The sequence below is a fragment of the Mesoplodon mirus genome (genome assembly GCF_964341445.2).
Source record: "Mesoplodon mirus genome assembly, chromosome: 7".
NCBI classification, from domain to species: Eukaryota; Metazoa; Chordata; class Mammalia; order Artiodactyla; family Ziphiidae; genus Mesoplodon; species Mesoplodon mirus.
This window is the reverse complement of record NC_138983.1, coordinates 94,774,498-94,795,123: the sequence shown is the minus strand read 5'-3', so window position 1 is coordinate 94,795,123 and position 20,626 is coordinate 94,774,498.

Sequence of the window (20,626 nt, the reverse complement as noted above, 5' to 3'; positions counted from 1 at the left end):
GAGAGTAGTGAGTGCTGATTCAGTGTCTGTAATGTATAAACGTATGTATAAATTTCTATTTCTGTTTGAATCTATTTTGATGTTATATTTTTCTAGGGGACTGTGACTTTTATAAAATTTAAAATTTATTTGAAAACACTTTGTTCATTTTTTCCTTTGTAAAGTCTGTAACATGTATGTGATATATGACCCTTTTACCTTTCTGATATTGGTTTCTTGTGCTTTCTATCTTTTTTTATTCTTTTTTGGTCTTGAGAAGACTCTCAAGTAGATAGCCATTTTTATTAGTATTTTCAAAGAGCCAAGTGTTAGCTTTTGAATTTGTATTGTTTATTTTCTATGTCATTAATTTCTGCTCTTGCATTTATTATTTACTTCTTCCACTTTCTTTGGGTATGTCTCTTGAAGATAGCACATAGTTACATGTAATTTTATACAATCTGACACTTATTTTCTTTTCATTTGGAGCAGCCAATCCATTTGCATTAAATGTAGTTACTAATTTGGTTTAAGTCTTCCTTTTTTTCCTACTTGTCTAAATTCTTTCATATTTTTCTTTTTCTTCTGGAATCATGAAATATTTATAGCAGTCTACTTTTACTCTATTAAGTTTGAAACTGTAAGCTCTATTTTATTATTTAATGACAATTTCTGTCAGAATTTACTAAATATTTAGAGCTGGAAAAAAAAAAACCCTTGCTGGGAATCAATACTTGTAATCTGTGTCTCACACACACACACACACACACACATATTTGAAAGGAAACTTATTAGAAATTAATTAGCTAAGTTTGCAACCTAAGAATTAAATAGATTGTGCCATAGAAGAAGAGATAATTAATAAAACAAGTAGGACAAACAGAAAACAAACTATAGAGGGTATCAATAATCTCCAACTTGTAGGAGGACTCACACTTCACACTATTTAAAAAAATAGTGGTAGGACAGTAAAATGGCGTCACTCAATTGAAAACCATCTAAGCAGTTCCTCCAACAATTAAACATGAAATTACCGTATGACCCAGCAATTCTACTCCTAGATGTATACCCAAGAGAAATGCAAACATATGTTCACACCAATTGAACAAGATTGTTTATAGCAACATTTTTCATAGTGGCAAACAAGTGGAAACAGCCAAAATGTCCATCAACTGATAAATGAATGAACAGAATTGGTATGTCCATACAATGAAATATTACTTGGTTATAAAAAGGAATGAAATACTGATGCATGCTATCACCTAGATGAACCTTCAAAATATCATGCTAAGTAAAAAAGTCAGTCACAGAAGACCTTATATTGTATGATTCTCTTTCTATGAAATGTCCAGAATAGTGAAATCTACAGAGACAGAAGATAGATTAGTGGTTGCTTAGAGCTTGTGGGAAGTAGGGTGGGAATATAGGGAGGTGATGCCTAAAGAATATTAGATTTGTTTTTTGAAGTGATAAAAATGTTCAAAATTGACTGTAATGATGGTTGCACTTATATGAGAATATACTCAAAATCACTGAAATATATAAATAGGTGAATTCTATGGTATGTCAGTAAAAAATGGGATCTAAATAGACAATAGAGAGGATCAGTAAACTTCAATTTTGTTTCTTTGAAAATATAAAGAATGGTATTTTTTTATGTTCATAGAAGAGGAAGGCACAAACAAAACTATGAAAGAAAAGGGGTTTTATTTACATATATTTGGAGTTTTACTAATTATAGGAATAAAGTAAAGAGTATTATGCCATTAATATGAAAATTTATAAAAAATTGAATTAAAAAATAAAATTAGCAAAATTGTCTTAAGAGGAAATAGAGAAATATAGTATACTAACAACTTTTACATTTTAGTCTGGTCAAATGTCTACAAATCAGCAAACAAAAACACCAGGACCAGACATTTTTAAAGTGACTTTGCAGATCCTTCAGGGATCAAATTAACCATTATCTTATATAAAATTTTTCAGAGAGTGAAACAAGAGGGTATACTCACTTTTTCAATATACAATAGCCAAACCAAAACAAATAAATAAATAAAATATATAACACATCCATTTATAGAAATCAATAAAACTATTCCAAATAAAATATTAACACAAGATTAATTTATAGGTACAGAAGCAAAAGCCAGTGGAAAATATATTTGAAAACAAAAAAGAGGTGGAAAATGTCTGCATACAAAATACAAGAAAATCTGTAATCTCTGAACTTGCTGGATGACTGACATACAAAAACCAATAAGAATTTAAAATATTAGCAACAACCAGTAAGAAAATGTACTACTATTAGTAAATACTATCCCATTAATACTTTTACTACTAAGTAAAAATATCATTCACAATGAAACAATAAATATCAGGTATTTGAGTATAAATATAATGTGAGTCAAATATTCATAGAGAAAATGAAGCTTTCTTAAAGGACGTAAAAAACTAAATGGAACACTTTGTAATATTCTTTGAAAACATGAATCAATATCTTATAATTGACCATGCCACTAACTTGTGTATGCATTGCTATTACAATGAAAATTGCAAAAGATATTTTCATAAGCCATGACAAGCTAAATCTAAAGTTTATATGGGAGAGAAGTGTATTAGGCAGAGTTCTCCAGAGAAACAGAAGCAGAGCCAATAGGAGATGTGTATGTGCAAAAAATCTGCAGGGCAGGGCAACAGGCTGGAGACCCAGGGAAGAGCTGATATTGCAGTGTGAGTCCAAAGGCAGTCTGCTGGCAGAATTCCCTCTTTTTGAGGGGACGTCAGTCTTTTTTCTATTAAGACTTTCAACTGATTGGGTGAAATGTTAATCTCATCTAAAAAAATTCTTCACACAAATATCATGAATAATGTTTGACCAAATGTCTGGTTACCGTGTCTTAGCCAAGGTGTCCATTACGTATAAGTAGGGAGTTGAAAGTAGCCAAAAATTTTTGAAGAAGATATGAAAACATTAAGAAACATGAAGAAAGGGCAACCTATGCTACCTGATATAAACACTTAAAGTCATATTAATTAAAACAGTGTGGTACTGGCACAGCAAAGGTATAGACAAACAAAATTGAACAGAATATAGGGCCCAGGAACATAGATTGATTAAAAAAAAAGACTAATGTGGTAACATTACAGATTTGTGGAAAAAGGATGAACCTTTTAATAAATGGTGTTGAGATTATTGGAAATTCATATGGACAAAGGGTTAGACCCCTATCTTAAAAAATGAGAAAATAAATTCCAGTTCAAATCAAAAATTAAATATGAAAGAAAAAACATGAATACTTTAAAAGCAAAATATGGATATAGCTTTATGAAATCAGGGTAGGGCAAGGTTTCTTAAAGACAACATTCAAACAATCACAAAGTATGAAGAAAAGCTGAACAGATTATATGACATTCATATTGAAACATTTCCACAGCAGTATAGACAAATGGGCAAATAAAAACACAAAAGAATAAATCTGGGTGGCCACGAAAATTATAATAGAAAGGTCAGCCTCTCTATCATTAAGGAAGTTCTTATTTATCTACATTAGAAGCTAGGTGCATTGGAATCTTAATGTAGTGCTGTTTATAATAAGGTGGATGTTTCCTAAATTCCCTTCTTAAAGGTAATTGATAAATAAATTATGGTTTGTTCTCAAAAGTAATATTATACAATAGGTAAACTGAATGAAATGTTTTTGTGTGTATTAACATGGGCGGGTCATAATAACATAATGTGAATTTAAAAAATAAATTGCAGTTACAAAAAGAGTATGTAGGTTTACAAATATATGAACTGAAGGGATGGGTGTGTGTGTGTTTGTGTATGTATGGGAGAGAGCGAGAGACAGTGTGTGCATGAGTTTTTGTGTGTGTTAAATAAGAATATATATGTAGTCAGATATGGCAACATGAACATAGAAGATTTACATACCTTTTGGATAGAGATCTCTCTAATGATTGGGGATGATCTGAAGCGAAATGCAGGAATCAGATCTTTGGAAATACCATCAGGCTCCACGTGAAGTTTTGAAAAATTTACCACTTTAAATAAACATTTTCTTCTCTGAGTCTGTTAAGATTTATTGCAAGTTCGATCTAATGAGCTGTATAGTAGAATGAAGTTTTCAAAGTATGCTTGGTGAGGGATAGATTTCAGATCATTGATTGTTCCCCTAAAGACTAAGGCTATTTGGTGAGGAGGCTCCAAAACAAGGATTTTGTCGATATATAAATCTGTTTTCTTGAAGAGCTAATTATTTGTAGTTATGGCAGTATAATTTATTGAAGCTTTAATTTGTGTTTGTTTTCCCCAGTAACTCTATTACCACCACTTCAAGATGGTAGTCAACATTTGCTGTTAATTACTTCAGGGGAGATTTGTGTTAGGGTGAAAAGCTGGTGTTTCCTGGAATTGACCGATTTTCCTTTGTTCTTTGAAAAGCACAAATACTTTGAAAGAATAATGTTAGGTGAGAGAGAGAGAGAGGAAACAGAGGAGAGCCATTGAGACTCCAAAGGAAGAGGGATAGATGTCCCTGAGGCTGGAGGGAGGGACATATCTTCATATAGCAGAAAACTTAAACATTCACTATGGCAATGTGAAAATAGGGCATGTCTCCAGAGATACAGAAAGATTTTAGAAACAGGGGTTATGCACTTCATGCAAGTAATATGGGTTCAGGCACCAACTTTCCTGTTATTCCAGTTTATCAGTGAAGCAGTAGAGTCAGCAGATTTAAAGCCACCATGAAAGTTCAACAAGATGTATCTTTTGTTTAAGGCCCAAATACAGAGCCTCTACCACACTTTCTAGGGTTATTTTAAGCCTCTAGAATGTTCATGTGACCTAACGAAAGAAATGGATTCTTGAATGATGACAAATGGTAGAGTTTCTTCTTTGCCTGATGGGATGAGGGCTTACATTATTATTAAATTTGAAATAAAAGAAGTAAATAAAGGAGCCTCTTCTTGACCAAACACTTGAAATTCACTTTAATGAGAATACCAATATGGTGTTGTAGAATAACAAAATCTCATGCAAGAAGGGAGCCTAGAGATCACTCCATCCAGCCTACCATTTTGTAAATAAGGAACCTGAAATTGATCAAATGTGGACAACTTGCCCGAACTTAATATTCTGGTAATTAATCAAGCTGCGATTCAAACTCAGGTCTTTTGATTCCAGGTCTAGTTTAGTTTTCCCATTATATTAGGCTTTGTTTAAATACATATAATTTTAAAAGTACATGATACCTTTACTCACTGTGGGACAGTATTCCAACATGAAGGTTTTATTTCTATTTGCCTTTCCTTGAACCTAGGACAGTTGAGGATGACAAACACACACACACACACAGACACACACACACTACTCAGTAAATCTTCATTGCTTGGACTATCAATCCATTGGTATTTTAGCATTTCCTTCAGAGATATGATGCATCCTAAGAAGGTATATTTTCAAATAGCATATTTCAGATGAATTATCTAAATGTGTGGGGGTTAGTTCCTGAAAATCTATTTCTCAGTTAATTGCTAGTTAATGTTTTTCTATTTTTACCACCTTAATCTGCTATCCTTTACCTGGACTCTTAAAGAGGGCCTTCTAAAGTTTCTTCTTGAATCCTTGTTTACTTGTCTATAGGAAACTCCCCATAGATAATCTTTTTTTTTTTTTTTTTTTTTTTTGCGGTACGCGGGCCTCTCACTGCTGTGGCCTCTCCTGTTGCGGAGCACAGGCTCCGGTTGCGCAGGCTCAGTGGCCATGGCTCGCAGGCCCAGCCGCTCCGCGGCATGTGGGATCTTCCCAGACCGGGGGATGAACCCGTGTCCCCTGCATCGGCAGGCGGACTCTCAACCACTGCGCCACCAGGAAAGACCCCCCCCAATAGATAATCTTAAAAAAATAAATTAGATCATTTTTCTCCCATGTTTAAGCCTCCAAACCCAACTCTGCATTGCACTATCCTATTGTAATTGAATAAAATCAATATTTCTCACCATTGACTAAAAAGCTTACATGATATGGCATCTCCCAAATACTCCTTTGTTTGGTCTGCTATGACAAAAATACCATAAACTGTCTTTTTCTGTCTTATATCACTTATATATGGAATCTAAAAAAGCCAAAGTCATAAAAGCAAAGAGTAGAATGGTGGTCCAGGGGCTGGGAGTGGGGAAATTGGAAAAATGTTGGTCAAATGATATAAACTTGCAACTGGTATTGATAGATAAATAAGCCCTGGAGATTTAAGGCACAACATAGTGATTACAGTCAACAATACTGTACTATAAACTTCAAAGTTGCTAAGAGACTAGATCATAATTATTCTCACCACAAAAAAAGAAATGATAATTGTGTGACATGATAGAGGTGTTAGTTAATGCTACTGGTGGTAATCATACTGCAATATACAAATGTACCAAACCAACAAGTGTACACCTTGCACTTACATAATGTTATATTTCAACTATATCTCAATAAAAAATACTATAGGCTGGGTGGCTTAAACACAAATATTTGTTTCTTATAATTCTGAAGTAGTATTTCCCCCAAATACTACTTCACTATGGAGTTGTAAGATCATCTTACATATCCTGGATGCCAGTCTATGTTATGTGTATATCTATATCTATATCTATATCTCATGAATATTTTCTCCAATCTGTGGCTTGCCCTTTCATTTTCTAATGGTGTCTTTAAAAGTGCAGAAATTTAAAATTTTAATGTATTTATAATTTTTTTTATAATTATCAAAATGCTATTTTTAAAATTCTGAGGTAACACGGTTTTAATTATAAATTGAAAAGCAGATAGTATAGGTATGTGATTTTGTATCTCATGCAGAATTTGGCAGTCTGGTAGCTTGTGAATATTTTCTGTTTGTACTATTATTGCATGTATGAATTTATTTACAATAAATATACTTATGTGATACATAGAGAATATTTAAATTGTCAGGATTTGCTATTTCCCCATAACCTTTCTCCTGTCAATACTCTGAAGACTTGAAATGTTTACTTTCTTAATTGGTACAAGGCCTTTGTTGAGGTGGGGGGTGGACGGGAGAGAGATATAAAGACTGTAAAGAATACAAATAATAGCCCAGGCTATTCTCTATGAGGAAGAATGAAAGAGGGCAGAGGGGTAAGAAGGATAGGGAACAATAAAGGAAGGGTGAGGACAGGAGAGAAGAGGTAAAAGGAAAGAGCAGTCACTATCAGGAATGGGATTTAGGAAAGGGAGTGTGTAACAAATCGTTCGGAATCCTAGCTGTGTGCTGCCTCCATCTTTAAAACAAATCAACATGATCTTCAGTGCTTTCTGGAGGTTGGTTTCTGTTTGTGTGCATTATCATACTTAGGCTGTGATATATTTGACATCTTAAATTTTCATGGAGTTTATTTCCCACTCTTTGACATCTATGTATCTTACTGACACAACTTGAGTACTCCCTACTTTTTCTCATGTCCAATCACCATAAACTCATCAATACAGTGGACTATCATAATGCTTTTGTGATATCCAGATGACTAATCTCCCTATGGACTATAATATTATAGACATCGGGAGACTTGGCATAGCACTCAAGTAAGACAGAGTTTGAGTGTACTTCTGTCTCTGTCAGATAGAAGTGAACTGCTCCATTACCTTTGCTGTTTGATGTGGAGACAACTATTCACCAGATGAATAGCTGTGTATCAGGAGTTAGAGATGTTTTGATTTGTTCCGGAAAAAAAGGCCCATAAAATCCAGCAGCTTTGATTAGAATTAGTACCTCATTATCTTATGATAATCAACAATCATTGTCCATGACTTATTTGCCTTTTTTACAGGCCAAACAGATTATTTAAATGGCGCAGGTGATGGAGATTCCCATCTGCATGGTTATTTTAGTCTCTGCCAATTCCCCAGATATGTGCTATTGCTATTTTTTGGTATCGTTTTCATGTAGGGACAGTTCCAGGAGCTTCCACTTGGCCCTTCCTATGTATTTTTTTCCAGTTGTGGCAAAATATGCATGACATAAAAGTGACCATCTTAACCATGTTTAGGTGTACCATTTAGTGGCATTAAGTCCATTCACGTTGTTGTGCAACCATCATTACCATTCATCTCCAGGACTTTTTTCATCTTCCCAAACTGGAACTCTGTACCCATTAAACAACACCTCTCCATTCATCACTGCACCCAGACCCTGGCAATCACCATTCTATTATCTGTCTATATAAATTTGACTACTCTAGTACCTCATATGACTGGAATCACAGTATTTGTGTTTTCGGTTCTGGCTTATTTCATTTAGCATAATGTCTTCAAAGCTCATCCGTATCGTAGTGTGTGTCAGAATTTTTTACCTTTGAAGGGTCATTAATATTCCATTGTATGTATATACTACATTTTGTTTATCCATTCCTCTGTTGATGGACATTTAGGTTGTTTCCATCTTTTGGCTATTGTGAATAATGCTGCTAAGAACGTGCAATTACAAACATCTGTTCAAGTCCCTGCTTTTAATTCCTTTGGATATATACTCTGAAGTAGAATAGCTAGATCGTATGGTAGTTCTGTTTAATTTTTTGAGGAACTGCAATGTAGAAGGGTTCAGATTTCTACACATCCATGCGAATACTTGTTACTTATTATTGTTTTTAATAATAGCTATCCTAATGGATGTCAGGCAGTAGCCGTTCTTAATAGCACTGACCTTGGTTGAGAGTTCTGTCATTTTCCAAGTATGTGTACTCCAAAAATACATTCAGATATGGGGAAATATAGTGTAGGTCACTGCACAAGATTTCTAGTGAGGTGAACTTGTGTCAAAATTCCAGTTATCACATGGCTTCCATAAGCCCTATTATGACCTGAAGACCACAGTGATGTTTTGGAACCTCAGGTGTGTAAATTTATCTTAATAATCTCTGAAAAATTCTGAGTTTTCCACTTTTCTTTCTAAACATTCCCCCTGGAAAATTGTAAACCCCTTTGAGGTAGACCTGGAGGAAAAAAATAATCACACTCTATACTTTTGACAGTGTTGCAGCAAAGTTCCTGAAGCTGTTGTAGCCACCTGATCTCTGGTTTAGGTCTGGGCGAAGCTGTAATTTTCATTCCTGGAAAATCAATGCAGGTTTCTGCTCATTGTGCTTGAATTTTATTTTCATTTATACAGTTCAAGCCTGCTCATCAATGTAATTCCCAGTGTAAATGTGATTAATCTGTTACTGCTGGAAGTCACTTTGGGTCAAAATACTGCCACTCTGCCCTGCTGACCTTTATGATAATTGCACTCACCTTGTTTCTCATATTAAATGCTACCACTTAACCTCTGCTACTTTGTAACCCAATGTTCCTGTTAAAAAGCACGGGGGGGCTTCCCTGGTGGCGCAGTGGGTGAGAGTCCGCCTGCCGATGCAGGGGACACGGGTTCATCCCCCGGTCTGGGAAGATCCCACATGCCGCGGAGCGGCTGGGCCTGCGAGCCATGGCCACTGAGCCTGCGCAACTGGAGCCTGTGCTCCGCAACAGGAGAGGCCACAGCAGTGAGAGGCCCGCGTACCGCAAAAAAACAAACAAAAAAACCCAAAAAAAACATATGCCACACACACATTCTACAGGTTTCTGCTGATACACGTTAGCAGGATATAGCATTTCTTTTGATGTATATGCTGACTCCTACCAGGGTGGACATTATACTTGCCTCCTGGGGCCTGGTGGAATCTGACTGTAGTTATTAGGATGCAGTAAGTGCTGATGTGGGTGGGTCTTGAGAAAAGTAGAAATTTCCTTGAAAACTAACCTATTTAGATGAGGTCTTTAGAGATATGTTAAGTAAGGGAAGGTTAGTTTCCTCAAATGGGGAGGAAGAAGGGTGGCTTCCTTTGGCGAGGAAACCACAGGAAGATTTGGGTTAAAAATTTTCATATTAATCTGAGTCTGCCTACCTGCACTTATCCTAAATACTCAATATATCCTTATCTTAATACCCAACTCTTCCTGATCAACGTCCTGATATTAATCTGTGAGGCTTAGCACAGATGTACGTTGAACTTGCATTTTAATTCTGCAACCCACACTTTTAGATTTGAAACTTGATCCTCAGCCATGTCTGCTGTGTGGCTCTAAGACATGAGAAAATTTTAAGGCCCTCAGTGTGGCTCTCTGTGTCTTCCCATGCCTCGATCTGAGAGTTTAAACACCTAACACCTTTTAACATTAAGTGTAAACATTTTCATTTTGTAAGCTCTCTGGTGCTATAAGAAGCAGCTAATGGTCCCCGTGGTGCTTGTAGTTATTACTGCTGTAATAGACAAAATCAGCTGCCGCTTGAGATGTAAAAGTATTGTCTTCAACTGGCAATATGTTCAAATATTGCTGGTAATTTATTTATTGCTTCCACTACTCGGAAGAAGCACTTGTCTTTGCATTGGCAATGGAGTCACTACTACATTCAAGCTCAAAACCTTATTCCAGAGTCCCATCTTGAGCATCTTTTTCCTGGGATTACTCATGCAGGACAGGAAATCTGCTTCAGGAAGTTTAGAAAGTAGATTTTAATAAAAGGAGCTTGTTTCAAAAGTTATAAAAGCTGGAGTCCAATGAAATAGGAAGGCAACCTAGAGTTTGGAAAGACTGAATCCCCTAAGCAGAACTGGAATGAATGTAGAGACTGCTGGTGGGTGCTGGGAACATGGAGGGAGAAGCCCTTGAGCAGGAATTGGACGCATGAGGGAGACGAAGCCTCAGTTGTATGTACAACTCAAAGAAAGAGGGCATTCTGGGTTCTCCCCTATCCCCTTCCTCCAAACTCTCACCAGTCCTTCCTTTACTCAAAATTAATTGGAAGCTAATTGTCAGTGAATCCTGGGAAACCGAGTTTTCAGGAGTCAGTCCTCTAAAATAAAAATCAGAGCTGGAAAAAGAGAAATAGTCTTTAAAAATTATTCACACAAATATGCCATCCCTTTACAATAACTTCTCACATTCCAGTTCACTTGTTCAAATACCCCACCACTATGATAGTACTTTGACGCAAGTCTGTTTACTCCCTTGCTTTCTCCTGATACTGCCTTTGTATCTCCCCTTACTCTCTTACATTCCAGTGTCCATTATCTAATAGTGTGTTTGTCCCTAGCCCTGTTCCAGTGTCTTTTAATTATGCTGGATCAACCCAAACCATTGCTTTCTCTTTTCTTGATCTCCAGCTTTCAAAGTCTTCCCAAGTAAAGTGTATAATAGTTTAGATTGTTTGCTTTATAAATTCATGATCACTAACCTAAAAGGTCCTTTAATATTGCCCTTTAATTCTGCTACATTAATCTGGACCCATCATTTCCCACTCTTTACACTTTGTTCTCTCTTTCTGCACTATTCTTTTTTTTTTTAATCTTTATTGGAGTATAATTGCGTTACAATGTTGTGTTAGTTTCTGCTGTATAACAAAGTGATTCAGCTATTGCACTATTCTTAAATGGCATGTCCCCACCATTTGCTATAATATCAGGAGATAATCTCTTTTAATTCACAGAAAAGAAAAGAAAAAACATTAGAACTTTCCTGTTAATTAACATAATAGAGTTACTACATCTGCTGCCATCTTTATCTCCTTTGGTAATTTAACAGAACAGAAGCTCTATTCCTACTAAACCCAATTCCCTTACTCCTGATTTGGATTGCATCACCTTGCACTCTCTAAGGATCCTTATTTTGTTCAATACCTTCTCTAATCTGGATCTTTTCCACTATCTTTCTTAAACATTCTAAAATCTTCCAAATTGGGAAAAATAATAAAGAAGAGTAAAGCAAAAAAGAAAAGCAAAACCAAACTCACCTTTCTCCACCTGACTTCTATTACTAATTACCACACTATCTCTTCTTCAAAGGCACAGTTTTTAAAATAATTCTTGAAAATGTTTTTCTATATCTTGGCAATTGTGAATAATGCTTCAATGAACATGAGAGTGCAATCTTTTTGATATCCTGATTTCAGTTCTCTTATACATATATATACACACACACACACACATATATATATATACACATATATCCATTCAGAAGTGGGATTGCTAAATCATATGATAGTTCTATTTTTAATTTTTCGAGAAGCCTCCATACTGTTTTCCATAGTGACTCTATACCATTTTGTATTCCCACCAACAGTGTACAAGAGATCCAATTTCTCCATATTCTCCCCAGTACTTGTTACCTTTATATTTTTGAAACTAAGCATCCTAACAGGTGTGAGGTGATATCTCTTTGTGATTTTGATTTGCATTTCCCTGATGATTAGCGATGCTGAGTACCTTTTCATATACATTTTGGCCGTTCATATGTGTTCTTTGGAAAATGTATATTCAAGTTCTTTGCCCATTTCTTGATCGAGTTATTTGGTTTATTTGCTACTTAGTTGTGGGAATTCCTTATAAATTTTGGATATTTACCCCTTACCAGATATATGATTTGCAAATATTTTCTCCCATTCCATTGGTTACCTTTCCATTCTGTTGGTTTCCTTTGCTGTGCAGGAGCTTTTTATTTTGATGTAGTTCTACTTGTCTATTTTTGCTTCTGTGGTCTGTGCTTTTGGTGTCATAGCCAATAAATCATTGCCAAGATCAGTATCAAGAAGCTGTTCCCAAAATGTTCATCAACAGATGAATGGTTCAAAGCATGTAGTATATATTTACAATGGAATATTTTCAACTTTAAAAGAAGAAGGGGCAACAGGGATGAACCTGGAGGACAATACGCTAAGTAAATAAGCCAGTCACAGAAGGACAAATACTGCATAATTCCATTTATAAGAGGTATCTAAAATAATCAGACTCATGGAAGCAGAGAATAGAATGTTGGTTGCCAGGGGCTGGGGAAAGGGAGAAATGGGGAGCTGTTGTTCAACAGGTATGAATTTTCAGTTATACAAGATGAATAAATTCGAGAAATCTGCTGTACAAATAGTGTCTGTAGTTAACAATAGTGTTAAGCACTTAAAATTAGTTAAGAGGGGGCCTCCCTGGTGGCGCAGTGGTTGAGAGTCCGCCTGCCGATGCAGGGGATACGGGTTCGTGCCCCGGTCTGGGAGGATCCCATATGCCGCGGAGCGGCTGGGCCCGTGAGCCATGGCCGCTGAGCCTGTGCGTCCGGAGCCTGTGCTCCGCAACGGGAGAGGCCACAACAGTGAGAGGCCCGCGTACAGCAAAAAAAAAAAAAAAAAAAAAAAAAAAATAGTTAAGAGGGTCAATTTCATGTTAAGTGTTCTTACCACACACAGAAAAAATGGGACACAAGGAAGCTTTTGGAGGGGACAGATATGTCTATTACCTTGATTGTGTTAATTGTCTCATGGGTTTATGCATATGTCCAAACTCATCAAATAGTATACATTAAGCATGTGCCATTTTTTGTGCATCAGTTATACCTCCATAAAGCTGTTTAAAAATGTTTCTCTATATTTGATATCTTCACTTTATGACTTCCTTCTCATGCTTCAACCCACTCCCAATAGAATCCATCTTTTATTACTCCAATAAAAAGGTACTTCATAAGCTATTTCCAAATCCATGGATGCGACGTGAAAATTTTATCTCCTAGTTACTTGACCTGTAAGTAGGATTTGCTTCTGTCTTTGAGACTTGATTTTCCTTGACCCAAAAACTCCTCTGGTTTTCTTCTCATCTCTGCGGCAGTTCATTCTCTATCTTCTTTGCAGGTACGTATCCTTCTCCTCAGACATTAAATGTTGAAATTCTTCAAAATTCAGTTTTAGGCCATTATGTCCTCTCACTCTGGAACTCATAATATGATTTCACAGAAACACACAGCTTCAGTTACCAACTCCATAAAGTTTGGACATTTGTGTACCTGAGACCTCTAATCTGAATTCTGTAAATCCAGTTGCCTAATTAACATCTAAATCTGTTCATTTAAAATATACATAAAGCTAAATACTCATGGTCTCCCTAAACTGCCGAATCTCTCCTCCTTCATTTTCATTTGTCTTAGTGTGTAGTGACATCATTCACCCAGTTGTATAAACCAGGCACCTAACAATAATCCTTGAGTTCAACCTCTCGCATCAGCCACTATATCCTATCCATTATCAATCTTATCCATTTTACTTCCTAGATACTTCCTTAATCTATCTAATGTCCTCTATCTACTCATCGTTGTAAGTGGTAAATTAATGCATGAATATACATTTCCTCTAATGTCCTCTACCTACTCATCGTTGTAAGTGGTAAATTAATGCATGAATATACATTTCCCTGATTGCTTTGCTTGGTACCTATAGTTTTTATGGCAGAAAAATTTATATTAAAAAAAATCCGTTCATCTTCCGTATATTTTCCCTTCTGTTCCTCCATCCTCCTGTCCCCATTTCAAGCAAGTATACAGGACTCCCTAGAAACCTCTTCCTCAGGAAATATGCCATTTCTGAGCATCAAGGTGCGAAGGAGGAGATTACAAGGCAGTTGGAGGATTAAAAGCCAGTGAGTACAACAAGCACTGCCTGACACTACCTTGTTACTGGATAGAGCCTTGGAGCTGCACCAACTCATTAGAGGGATGTAGTTGAGAGAGATATAGGGAAGGCATGTAATAAGCATGAGGTATCTATCTCATCAAATATTTCAGCATCCCAAACATTATAGAGGAACATTTATAAATGGGACATAAAGGTACAGGTGTCCCGGTCTCAGAAGACCAGAAGGACCTCCACAACACTTTCATGTTGCAGGGTTTTTATACCACTTTGGTTGTATAAGGTACCTCTAATAATGGCTGAGTCTAAATTCTCTACTTGCTCAGTTATTTAAAGAATTAAATTCATTTAAATCAAGTAAAGAAACAGTAGGTTTATAGCAGCTCATAACTGCTTACTTTTTTTAAAAAATGTATTTATTTATTATTTTTGGCTCTGTGTTGGGTCTTCGTTGCTGCACGTGAGCTTTCTCTAGTTGCGGAGAGTGGGGGCTACTCTTTGTTGCAGTGTGCGGGCTTCTCATCACGGTGGCTTCTCGTTGCGGAGCATGGGCTCTAGGTGCGCGGGCTTCAGTAGTTGTGGCGCATGGGCTCTAGAGCGCAGGCTCAATAGTTGTGGCACACGGACTCTAGAGCGCAGGCTCAGTAGTTGCAGCCCATGGGCTTAGTTGCTCCGCGGCATGTGGGATCTTTGGGAACCAGGGCTGGAACCCGTGTCCCCTGCATTGGCAGGTGGATTCTTAACCAGGGAAGCCCCTTAACTGCTTACTTTATGTAGAAAAGCTGTCACCAATATATGGCAAGAACTTTGCTTGTATAATTTACACTAACTGGTATAATACACCTTCTACAAGAAAACTGAACAAGAATGAACTAGGGAGCAAAACATTTTTATCCTTTGAGCCATTCTGTTTTTAAGGGTTCTTGTAAGCTCTGATGTTTTATCTCTGAGAGAAAGAAAAAAAAATTTTTTTAATTGGAAATTTAGAGATTTTTTTTTAAAACTTAAAATGAAAGATCTTGGTAGTAATTGAGTGTATAGTATTGTGTCATATGTTTTATTATTCATTTTATAGAACTAATTGCCCATGTGTTCCTATAATAGGAGAGGAAAAAATAACGGTTTTAGTCCCAGTATAGATATTGCATGATAAAAGGAGAATGATGACCATCTCCATTTCCAAAGGGAGAACAGGAATTCAAAACATGCTATGCCATAAATCGTTTAATTCAGCATTTTAAAATATTTTGAGCATTTTGAACTCAATGTTTTGCAACTTCTAAAAAAGTATAATGTATATACATAAGTTCCACACATTTAAAATGAGTTGTTAAATTGTTAAGACCTGACTTCTTTCTCAAAATTAAGGTATGCTAGTCGGACCTGAGAATAGCCTCCAGAGGGCGACCAAGTTTCATCCCTGCACACAACTGCATCAAAATTTAACATTGCTTCCAACAAAAGCAAGGACTTTCTAAAGTTAAAATTTGAAAAGCCAGTGATAATAGTTAATCCTTGAAAAAATACCATGACCCAAAGTCTGAATAGCTCTGCAAATATTGGTTGTTTCAGAAGGAGACCACCTCTAATTTGATGGTTTAGTAGAGCAAGGGCCTTTGAATCTAGACAAATCTCACAAAGCTACTAGATCAGCAAAACTTGTCATCAGTTCACGCATGCTCTGATTTTCCTGCTCACTGAAGTCTACCTCTTCTAAGCACCTTGTATTAGCAGGGTTTGGCTCTTGCATTTCCACAGACGTAAGGCCTTAAATTCAAGGGTCAGCTCTACAAATGGTTGATATATTACTTTGTAAATAGAGTTTCATCTATGGAATGGGATAAATATCTTCCTTATGTCTCATTGTTTTGTGAGTATTAAATTAGAGAAATATATGAAAACACTTGACACAATGACTGGTAGGTAAACTTACTTCCTGCCCATTTCTTTTGCCCTCCCTTTTTTTCTCCTTAAATTGAGAAAGATAGGATCTTATTATGTCATTCACTTCAATGTTTTAGTGCTATATCACTCTTCCATTACTTTTCCCCAAAGTATATTTTTAAAAATCTCACAGAAATAAAGTAGTGATTAAGTTTAAATAATTGATATTTCTCAATCCCTAGACAGAAGTATATCTAATAAAAGTAGGTTTGTTAATCCTTGACTGATAATGACTAGAAAATAAAGAAGTATTTCTAATTGGGCAGTCCATCCAATTGGCTCTCACCGTGTACCAATGGATTATTTTTTTCTACTTATTTCATCTTTATTAAAGCTACAACACAGAGAACATTAGTTGAGTTTACTTTGTAACTGCCCTTTCTCATTATTCCTGACCTGTATCTAACTAGCAGACAGTTACTTTTCATTCTTCTGAGAAAGTTCCTAAAGCATTGCTTTTCTTTATAAAATAACCTTCCTGAAGGTAATGCTAATTTTAACTACTGATCAAGATGGCCTTAATGTGTCCCTCCGTTTGGCTAAACTTCAGACAGGATTTTTCTTTACCATAGGCCCCTAACCTCCCTTTTCTGAAAACATTTACTTTAAGAAACTTGAAATTATAAATTCTTTCTCTGCCCCTTTGAGATGTAAATTTTCTCCTAGTCACTTGATAATTTTCCAACCCAGAAATGTCTTTCTCAAGGACCTGGGAGTCAGCTCTTTGAAATATAACCTTCAAGAAAGGTATTGCCCCTACTTCCCAGTCTCTGTGGGGAGTATAGGAGCCTAACTTTGATAAGAGCCAAAGCAAACAGAGATGGTCTGATTATATTGACCAACCTCTTCCCCAGCATCCTCTACTATTTTTCCTACAGCTCATCCTGGCATCTAAAAACTTCCATGCCTTTTGTTTCAGCAGAACGGAGTTCAGTCTCTCTCCCCTATTACAGAATCATCTTGAGTAAAGTACTCCTTGCCTGTTTAACCATCCGGTGCAATTTTTCTTTGACATCACTCCATCGCATACTCCAAACTGCCTACCACTTTCAGATTCATCTTATAAAACTTTGTGTATGTGCTGCTGAAGTGAGCACAATCTTTATAGAACTTTGAATCACTCCCTATTTCCTGTGGCATGAAGCCCACCATTCAAACTTCTCCACAGTCTTATACCTTCCAAACTCATTAGTGTTATCTTCCAATTCCTGCATTCTCTCCTCCAATAATATTAGTACATTTTCTTCCTAAACGTGGCTAACGTTTCCCCATTTTGAGATTTCATGTGTCTTCTAATTTTTTTAATATTTGGAAATTTTATTATACTGTATTTGCCCATAACAAATAAAATAGAAATTGTTTCAAGTCTTTGCAAATAAGTTTAATACAGGGTATTAAGAACACCAGTGATGAAACTTCTGAGAAGTAAAGAAGGGCCACCTAGATAATGGAGTGATTAGTAGGAACAGGAATTTACTTGTACCCCTATGCTGGAAAGGCAAAGTTAAGGAGAGGGTTGTAAAGGCGTCCAGGGCCAGGTTAAATGATCATCAATGTCAGACCACACCAGTTCTGTCTCATTGGAGTTGGAGCCGTGGAAGTTACACAGTTGCTGCTGGAGAATCTTCACAAAGTAGAGGAAGAAAGGGAGAAATCTCATAGCTTATCCCTAAACTCCCATATACCATCAGTTGCTTCTCTTTGGCTGCGCCTGATTAGAAGTAAGCTGCCTGTATGAGTCTGCTATCATGTGATAGAAAACAGATTCAAGAAGGAACAATGACTAAATTCAAGAAAAAGCAGTCCCAAACTAGTATTTTTGCTTGAATGTTGTGCAACAGTCTGTTTTCTGTATTTTTTCTAACTTTATTGAGATGTAATTGACATACAGCATTGTGTAAGTTTAAGGTGTACAACCTGTTGGTATGTTACATGTTGTGAAATGATTACCACAGCGGAGCTAGTTAACACACCTCCGTTACCTCGCATAAATACCATTTTTTTTGGTGAGAACATTTAAGATCTCTCTTAGCAACTTTCAAGTATATAATACAGTTCTGTTAACTGCAATCACCATGCTGTAGATTAGATTCCCAGAAATTCATGTGCTAACTGGATATTTTACCCTTTGGTCAACATCTCCCCATTTCCCCCAACCCCTAGCAACAACCATTCTATTCTCTGTTTCTCTGGGTTTGGCTGTTTTAGAGTCTACAATTTAGTTACATCATACAGTATTTATTTTTCTCTCTCTGACTTATTTCACTCATCATAATGCCCCAAGGATCCATAAATGTTGTTGCAAGTGGCAGGATTTTCTTCTTTTTCATGGCTGAATAATATTCCATCTATGTACATACCACATCTTCTATATCCATTTATCCATGTATGGACACTTTGGTTGTTTCCATCTCTCGGCAATTGTGAATAATGCTGCAATGAACGTGCGAGTGCAGATATCTCTTTGAAATAGTGATTTCTTTTTCTTTGGATATATATATACCCAAAGCAGGATTGCTAATGTATGGTAGTTTTCTTTTTAATTTTTTGAGGAGACTCCATATTGTTTACCATAGCGGCTGTACCAATTTACATTCCCACCAACAGTGCACAAGGGTTTCCTTTTCTGCATCCTTGTCAACATTTGTTACCTCTTAGTCTCTTTGAGGTGATATCTCGTTGTAGTTTTGATTTGCATTTCCCTGGTGATTAGTGATGTAGAGCATCTTTTCATGAACCTGTTGGTGATCTGGATGTCTTCATTGGAAAATTTTTTATTCAGTTCTTCTGCCCAAGTTTTAATTGAATTGTTTGAAAATCTATATCTATCTATATCTATATATCTATATATAGATATAGATATAGTCATTGTATGAGTTCCTTATATATTTTGGATATTAACACCTTATCACGTACATGATTTGCAAATATTTTCTCCCATTCTGTAGCTTGCCCTTTCATTTTGTTGATTGTTTATTTTTCTGTGTAGAAGCTTTTTAGGTTGATGTAGTTATATAACAAGTTGTATAACCAGTTGTATATAACAAGTTATATAACAAGTTGTATTTCTCTTGGTGATTTTAAGATTCCCTTGTTATCTTTAACGTTGACATTTTAATTTTAATATTTCTTGGTATGGATCTCTTTAGGTTGATCTGCTTTGGAGCTCTCTGGGCTTCCTGTATCTGGATGTCTGTTTCTTTCCCCAGGTTAGGAAAAGTTTTCAGATATTATTTCTACAAATGTTTTCTGCCCCCTTTTCTCTTCTCCTTCTGGAGTTCCTATAAGGTGAATGTTATTCCATTTGATGTGCCATAAATCCCTTAAGCTATATTCATTATTTTCATTCTTTTTTCTTCCTTATTCTCTGATTGGATGAGTTCCTCTGACCTGTCTTTGAGTTCACCTATTCTTTCTTGTGCTTCATCTACTGTATTTCTAAGTTCAGTTATTGCATTCTCCAGTTCTGTGACTTCTATTTGGAACTTTCTTATATCTTCTGTTTCTTCGTTGAAGTTCTCACTGTTTTCATCCATTTTCCTTCTGAGTTCAGTGAGCATTTTTATGACCATAATTTTGAACTCTTTATCAAGTAAATTACTTATGTTCATTTCATTAAGATTTTTTCCTGAGGTTTTATTTTGTTCTTTTTTTGGAGTATAGTCCTCCCTTTCTTCATTTTGCTTGACTCTCTGTGTTGGTTTCTATGCATTAAGTGAAATAGCCACATCTCCCAGTCTTGAAGAGCTGTGTGACAGATGAACCTTGTCATTTAACCCTGTCTACTCTTGGTTGCCTCTCAAACCTTTGTGATTGTCTAAGCAGTTTATTTTTAATAGACCTGGCACACCATCCCAGCAGTTGAGGGTGTGCCAAGACAAATGAGCAACCCAAAGTGGAGGATCTCAGGCAGCACCTAGAGTCAGGTTGATAGGAAGCCAGAAAACTTGGTAACAGCTTTTAAAGAATGCAAATGTATTTAGTCTTGTGAGATTGCAAGTGGAAGCCCTGCTGCGCCCCAGAAGCAAGCAATCTGAAGGTGTTCCCTGGGGAGCAGTCACAAGAAAACAGTGCTTCAGATAAGTGTACAAGCTCCATTCTGGGAGATACCAGTGAACTGTAGTAAGGCAGAGTGAGGGTGGAGAGATGGCACCCCCAGCGTACCTTCCCCGAGAGCACATCCGTAGCCTCTAGATGTGTGCTGAACCTGAAGCCTG